Here is an 8,774-nt window from a genome sequence, read left to right on the forward strand (position 1 = left end):
GGACTAGCAGCCTGATTCATCAACGACCCGTTTTGAAAGTCAATAATAGCGATTCATAAGGAATCGCTATTACAGGCTCGCAAAACGGGATTCATGTAGGAATCGCAAAAAAAATGTGATTCCTACATATTCCTTATTTGCTGGATCCCCACCGAAACTAGAAAAACGGTCACCCACGCACTGGTCACGAGCCGCCTGGACTACGGTAACACCCTATACGCCGGTACCACCGCAAAACTCCAGAAAAAACTCCAACGCATCCAGAACGCCTCAGCCAGACTCATACTAGACATCCCGCGTAAAGACCACATCTCCGGACACCTGAAAAACCTCCACTGGCTCCCCGTTAGCAAGAGGATTACTTTCCGCCTCCTAACCCACGCACACAAAGCACTCTACGAACTTGGACCCGAATGCCTCAACTCACGACTTTCCTTCTACACCCCCTCCCGCCACTTACGATCCTCCAACCAAGCCCTTGCAACTGTACCTCGCATCAACAAAACCACCATGGGAGGCAGATCCTTCTCCTACCTGGCAGCTAAAACCTGGAACTCACTTCCCACTCACCTTCGCCTCACTCAGAACCACCATACATTCAGAAAGCAACTTAAAACCTGGATATTCGACAAGTAATTCCCCACCCTTCCTAAAGCGCCTTGAGACCCTCTGGGTATGTAGCGCGCTATATAAATCACTTGACTTGACTTGACTTGACATGCTCCGCCCCAACCAGACCCCCTCTTCCGGGGCCCCCTACCTACGCTCCCTGCCCAGGGCCACCATGAGCCTAGAGCCGGACTGGCTACCGGGCGTTTTGGCATGCTGCCAAGCTGGGGCTGATGTCACTGCGGTGGGGGCTAATTTTGTTGATGGAGACCTGCTTGTGCTTTGAAATAAACAAAGCAAAACGAATTTCGTTCAGTACACGCAGGTTCCAATCAACTAAATCAGCCCCCAGCGCGGAAGCGTGCCAAAACGTCCAGTAGCCAGTCTGGCCCTGAATGGTGCAGGTCCTGATTTCCTGAGGCGTAAATTTCACTGGTACGTCCCTGGAAGAATGTTACGGTCAACAGGAGCTAAGCAAGTTCTAGTCCCCTCATTTACAAAAGCTAACTGGGGAGGCAGGAGCTACATCACCTGTCCTTCTAGGGCATAGAATGATCTCGCTTTTCATCTCAGGGATGCCCCGGATCTCCTCTCATTTAGAAAAGGGCTGAAGACATGGCTCTTTTCTCAGTAGCATACATTGTTACGTTCCCCAGCAGGCAGTGCTTAGCGCCAGGACACCCCAGGGTAAGTGCCATTAACATAACATAACATAACATAACATAACATTACAACTAGCCTGGAAGTTGTAGAGGGTAGCAGTGTTTTTTTCTTATATGACAGGCCTCAGTATTCTCTCACTTTCTAATGCTGATGAAAGAAGATTTTGGGTTACCTCTTTTCGAAGTTAAGGGTCAGCCTTCCTGCTTCCAGGGAACTTGGGCCTTTCAAATTATAAAAAAAATCCCAACACCCTTCTATTGTCATCCCCAGAAGGTGAAGTATGCAGAGCCCTGTCATCTTGGATAAGTCAAGCTACCTCCTACAGCTTCAAGGCTGGCTGCAGTGTCTTTGGCTTTTTAAGACGTTTTGTTTTCTGTAGTCCTACCTAAAGGGTAAGCCCCTACCCTGCATGGCCCAGAGAGGAGCACAACTCAGTGGCATAACACAGGCCCCCGCGGTGCGGGGGGGGGGAAGCTTCAGGAGGCCCCCTCAGCACAATACTCTGGCTTGAGAGCTCCTGACTGAGCCCGCAGGGGCCCCTCCTGTACCTTGCAGGAGGAGCCCCCTCAAGTTTTGTTATGCCAGTAGCACAACTACATGGCAGGAAGATCTATGTGATCTCTGGTCAGTAATATTTATTCCCTGATTTACCTTTTGGGAACAAGTGAGCAATGAGTTACCTGAAGAACTGGAAGCACTACACCTTTCCCTCCAACAGGCATGCCATAGAAATGTGCCCACTGTCTGGTTTGTCCCTGAGCTGATGGAATAAGTATGGCAGCTAATTAGTTAAAATGTGGGGCTATTGCTTTGACACCATCTCAGATCTGAGGTTTTAGGTAGGCTATGTGAAGCACATTTGGGGCGGGGTCAGCTCCTTTTTATAGGACAGATCTCAGGCAGATTGGATAGTTGACCAAAATGCTTTCTCCAAAAAAGTGGTCTGCAGCACCCAGGAGCGCTCCTACATTAGCATGACTGTACTGAATGTGTATGTGATGCTATTAGCATCCCAAATTCCTTGCTATAGTTTCACTTTCAGTGGTTACAGAGAATACACAATAAAATGTATGGTGAGACTGATAAGATCCATGGCAATTTCTACAGAGATTGATTGACATGGTTGACTGGGTGAAGCTGAACAAAGTCCAACTGAACACTGCTAAAACTGAGGTCTTCGATGTGGACAATTAGTTCAGCATTTGCGCTGATTGTTGGTGGCCAGTCAGCGTGGGCCAGCTGCACACTCCTCCAGAAAAAGTGAGGTACTTATGCGTGATCTTTCTGTCCAAACTCAGGTTAGACCCCCAAATTACTGAACTTACAGAAAGGTATTTTGGGGTATTGAAAACCAGTGGCAGTCGGTAATTTGAGTGGGGCAGCGGCGGACCACATACTCAAACCCATCTCCATTCACACCAACTCACAGCCATACATTCACAAGCATGCCGATATACAACTACCATTCACAAGCATATATACAGTTATATACCCTTTCAAATTACACACGCACAAACACACACCCATTCATACATACACACACAAACATTTGTTTTAAAAACATCAGCAGCAGGGTGATCTTGGATGGCAGGAGAAAAGTCTTGTTTTTTTTGTTTTTTTTACAGAGTTTTATATAGCGCGTACTTGACCCAAATCAGGTATCAGAGTGCTTTTACCACCAGTTGCATTACATGAGGACACATTCATTTTTGTTAGGCATGGGGAGATTAAGTGATTTGCCGAGAATCACAGGATGTTCAGCGTCATTGCCGAGACTCGAACCCAAATCCCCAGATTCGAGGTCGACCACCCAAGCCATTAGGATTGAGGATTGGGACTGCTGCCTCCTCTCTTTGGCTGACCTTGTCATAGGTCACAGAGTGGGATGAGGTCAGTGAGACTGCTTTCCACACCTCACTCTAGGATGAGCTTCACTTCAGGGCTCTAAACTGAGGCACACAGGTCAAAATCTATCAGTGACGCTTCCCTTCATCATAAGGGGGAGGCTAACTGAAGACTTTGATCGGCTGAAGAGGTCACACCCAAGGGCTGTGAAATGTTCAGCCTGGCAGAGTTCAGCTCAGGCAGTCAGGTGCTTGCCTATTTAGCGTATGTACAGTGCCTGGCTGCCTTGAACATGAAGAATGTCTGTCAGGCTGACCTTTGCTCAACCTATCAGACACTCTTCATGTTTGCGAAAAGGTGTAGCGTTGGGCCCCATTGCTTTTAAGAATGGCATGCTATTCTATCTCTTTTGCAGAAAAATGGTAGTCCAATATGCCATTTTGTCCCGACTAGATGTTTGACAATTCACTCTACTTGGTACAACACAAAGATTTTCTGGCCAGACTTTAAATGACGCAGAATATTTCAGCAAGACAAATTCTGGGGCTCAACAAGTAAGGTTATTTTTAAATATCTGTGCCTATCACATTGGGCTTTTTATGATTCAAACTCTACTTACTTAAGACAAATATTCGAAAGTACATCCTTATTCGAGGCTTAAAGCCTTAGGGCCAGATGTACAACCCTTTTTTGCAGCCGCAAACGGGAGATCTTACTGTTTGCGGCGGCAAAAAAGGGTAATAGCAGGTACAAATGCTATTTTGCGAGTCACTGACTCGCAAAATAGCATTTGCAACTCTCGCGATTAGGAATGGGCGTCCCTTCCTAACAGCGAGTCAACATGCTATGTACTAATGTTTTGCGGCTGCATTGGTCGCCGCAAAGTAGGTGGTAAACCATTTGCAAAGGGGAAGGGGTTCCCATGCTCTTTCAGTGGAATTGGCTGTGGAAGTGCAGATATCATGGCTTTGAGCTTCTGGTGTAAAGCCCCTGCCGGTAATGGAGTAGTTGCTTCCCCTACTGATAGCTCTGTAATGGAGTGATGAGGAGGGAATCACTTTTCCATTTCAGCAAAGTCATAATGCAGGATAAATGACATAGTGCAATCATCCACAAAATGCTGTGACTCTGTGTTTGTCTACAGGCCCGGACTGGTCATCCAAAGCAACCCTGGCAATTTTGTAGGACCGGCCTGAGGATGGGGAGGGGGGTGCAAGTCTGAAGCACTGCTGCTTTTGGCACTGGGGGCCGATATTGCAGTACTGCAGCCAAACCGTTCCCCACCCTTCTAGCCTCCCGGGAAAATACCGGATGCCCCCTACGGCCAGTCAGGCCCTGCTGTTTTAAATAATAGTACTTGGGAAAGAAATATGAGTACAGAGTCTTTGACCGGATGTCAGTGCAGCAGTGCAGGTGAGATCATAACTTATCAAATGACTCTAATGATAAGCAGGTGCACATAAGTGTAAAGGGAGACACCTGTAGAAAAATGGCAATCAGTATGTGATAGGAATGCCACAGGCACGCCCAAATGGCATGAGTGACATCAGGAAGAGGATGCAGGCAGGGAGCCAACTAGAACATCCAAGAGAGCATCTGGAATAGGGAGGAGGTGAAACAAGGATGGCAGCAGGACTGCAGCTCCCATTCGAGTCCAAAGGCTCAGATCCAGGGGTTAAGGAACCTGAGATGCTCCATACTCAAAGGCAGATTTGGCACATCTGTCTATTCATTGTCATTGTGAGTCCTCTGCTTGGATGACTGAAAGCCCAATCAGCACTGGTGGGCAGTGATGTAGATGGTGTCTTTGTCTGTAGGCAGTTCAAGATTCCCTCAGGCCAAAAGACAGAATGAGGCTATGCTGTCAACTCTTAGACTGTTAAATCAATTGTTCTTTTTGCGTCTGTCACCCGGATTGGGATGGGTATGCCCAGACGTGGGTCCCGTGCTCTCCATTCCACTGGAGTCAAGCTATCCTGGGTAAAGAGAGGTGAAACCCCAAAACCGGTCCTAGGATGCTTGTTTCCAGTCCAGGGGGGACCTGGCCTGGCATTTCAGGCTGGACTGTTCCCATTGGGCGCAGGGTCAAGACTGATTTGCATATCACTGTGTCTTAACTGGAATGGCATGGTGAGCAAAGAAACAATGGATTTAGGCCCAGATCTCTGTACTGGGCTGAATATATGACATTGTTCTGCATTCTGTCCATCAATTGTTCTTTTTGCGTTGGTCACCCAGAGTTGGGTGGGTATGCCCAGACGTGGGTCCATTGTGGGATGGGTGTGCCCAGACGTTGGTCCCCTGCTCTCCATGCCACTGGAGTCAAGCTATCCTAGCTGAAGACGGGTGAAACCCCAAATCCGGTCCTAGGATGCTTGTTTCCAGTCCAGGAGGACCTGGCCTGGCAGTTCGAGCTGAACTGTTCCCATTGGGGGCAGGGTCAAGACTGATTTGCCTATGGCTGGGTCAAAACTGGAATGGCATGGTGAGCAAAAAAACGATGGATTTAGACCCAGATCTCTGCACTGGGGTGAATGTAAGACATTGTTCTGCATTCTGTCCATCAATTGTTCTTTTTGCTATGTCACCCCGAGTGAGACGGGTATGCCCAGATGTGAGTCCTGTGCTCACCATGCCACTGGAGTCAACCTATCCTGGCTGAAGAGGGGTGAAACCCCAAAATTGGTCCTAGGATGCTTGATTCCAGTCCAGGGAGGACCAGGCCTGGCAGTTCGAGCAGGACTGTTACCATTGGGCGCAGGGTCAAGACTAATTTGCATATGGATGAGTCCAAACTGGAATGGCATGGTGAGCAAAAAATCGATGGATTTAGGCCCAGATCTCTGTACTGGGGTGAATGTATGACATTGTTCTGCATTCTGTCTATCAATTGTTCTTTTTGCGTTTGTCAACCGTTAACCTGGCAAGCACAGGGAAGGGGAAATCAGACATTACTGAATATATTGATGGGATGGCATTGCTCTCCTCCGCTGCATTGCGAATTCAACGGCGAGGGTGCCAGAGGGCCACTCCTGTCATGGTATTCGATCCTCTACCAGGAAGAAGGTCTGCTGAAGACCGTAGGCCACATTTACATGGCCATTGTGCTGCCTGTGCGTCACTTTTTTGACACAGTGATGGCACAGTGTGCTTGCTTATATTTACTAGGGCATGTAAAGTCACCATGCATGACTTCTTATAGCCTTGTAAATATGGGCCCCTTTAACGCATTACTCTGGATGAAAGGGGTGTTCCATATGTGTTTCTCTGGGTGTTCCCATGCAACATCCATGGAACCTGACACATTCCCAGATTTACAGGGCCTCATTTATGAAAACGATTGCATCACTGCGACAAAACATCGATGCAACAGTTTTCACTGCGCCCTCCTTGCAACACGGAGGATGCGCCATATTTAATGTACAGTGCTCCATGTACAAGGTGTGCATCTCTTTTCTTGAACTCATTAGTATAATTTTTGTTCGTCTTACACTGAGATTGCACCTAAAATGACAATCGTGAACAGAAGAGAACATGAGAAATATGATTAAAGTAATATTATAAATGACGACAAGCACAGGACCTGGGTTCTCCCCCATGTTGAAGTATTGGAAAGAGATAATCACTTCATCCAACAGAATATACCAAAACTCTCTTTTGGAAAATGGACATTCATTTAGATAATGATTTACAAATAGATTTACCCCAAAGGAAATGTAAGCAGATCAATGCGGGCACTTTATAAAGAAGAATGTTAAGGGATATTTACATGGTATTCTGGGAATTGTAGTATCACTGTGTGAAAGCGATTGATGAATTAGAATTTGCGTAGTCCTTTGTTAATGTTTATGCATAAGCTTTGGAGGCACACACATGTAATGAATTACCTTCTAACGCTGAATATGGGTGGGACCACTTCAAGAAAAGGTTGTTGCAGTGAGTAAATTTCACTCGCACCAGAAGCATTTTTACACGCTGTGAAGGAACCAAGGAACGTTTGATTTTAAATAATATGGGGAACCACCAGTCATGGTAAGCGTAAATTAGTACATGTTCAGGGATAAAGAGTGCAGTGATGTGTAGCACACAGTGGGTAGAATTACTGGGTTACAAAGTGCTGAATATTCATGATGAAACCAAGGAGGGAATGTTCTTGAATACGGGTTTTATTATTGTTTAAATGGTTCGTGATTCTGGTTTCGGTTGTAAAACTGATGATATTTGTTTTTAAATTTGATGAAGCGCTAAATACAGTTGAACACGTCGGCTAAAATCGGTTCCTGTATTTGGGGATGCCCCTGAAGAAGGAAATGTACTTTCCAAAATGCATTGGGCTGTTTTAATAAACATCATGGGATGTGAAACCCACTTTGGACTCCTGAGCTTTTGTGAAACATTTTCGTCTACTAAAAAATGTAGTAAAATGAATTGACTACAAAACGAGACAAAAATGATTAAAACGGTTTAAATAATGATGAACAAACAAGAGAAAAGCAGATAAAACATTGATTCATTCGATTCAGTTCATAAATGTGGCAGTGCAACCTGATGGAATCGGAAAAGGGGTTCTTTGTGGAAGGTATTTTGATACAGCGCACCGAGAAGAAGCGCAAAACAGGTTATTGCACGCTGTTGAAAGTAAAAAACGGTTAAGAAAAGTGTAATCCAGGATGACAAGGTGTGCATCTCTTTTCTTGAACTCATTAGTATAATTTCCGTTCGTCTTACACTGAGATTGCACCCAAAATGACAATCGTGAACAGAAGAGAACATGAGAAATATGATTAAAGTGATATTATATATGGCGACAAGCACGGGACCTGGGTTCTCCCCCATGTTGAAGTATTGGAAAGAGATAAGCACTTCATCCAACAGAATATACCAAAACTCTCTTTTGGAAAACGGACATTCATTTAGATAATGATTTACAAATAGATTTACCCCAAAGGAAATGTAAGCAGAACAATGCGGGCACTTTATAAAGAAGAATGTGGAGGGATATTTACATGGTATTCTGGGAATTGTAGTATCACTGTGTGAAAGCGATTGATGAACTAGAATTTGCGTAGTCCTTTGTTAATGTTTATGCATAAGCTTTTGAGGCACACACATGTAATGAATTACCTTCTAACGCTGAATATGGGTGGGACCACTTCAAGAAAAGGTTGTTGCAGTGAGTAAATTTCACTCGCACCAGAAGCGTTTTTACACGCTGTGAAGGAACGAAGGAACGTTTGATTTTAAATAATATGGGGACCCACCAGTCATGGTAAGCGTAAATTTGTACTTGTTCAGGGATAAAGAGTGCAGTGATGTGTAGCACACAGTGGGGTAGAATTACTGGGTTACAAAGTTTCGAATATTAATTATGAAACCAAGGAGGGAATGTTCCTGAATACAGGTTTAATTATTGTTTGAATGGTTTGTGATTCTGGTTTTGGTTGTAAAACCGATGATATTTGTTTTTAAATGTGATGAAGCGCTTAATACAGTTGACCACGTCGGCTATAATCCGTTCTTGTATTTGTAGATGCCCCTGAAAAAGGAAATGTACTTTCCGAAATGCATTGGGCTGTTTTAATAAACATCATGGGATGTGGAACCCACTTTGGACTCCTGAGCTTTTGTGAAACTTTTTCGTCTACTAAAAAATTGAG

Source organism: Lissotriton vulgaris, chromosome 9, assembly GCF_964263255.1.
Source record: "Lissotriton vulgaris chromosome 9, aLisVul1.2, whole genome shotgun sequence".
NCBI lineage: Eukaryota > Metazoa > Chordata > Amphibia > Caudata > Salamandridae > Lissotriton > Lissotriton vulgaris.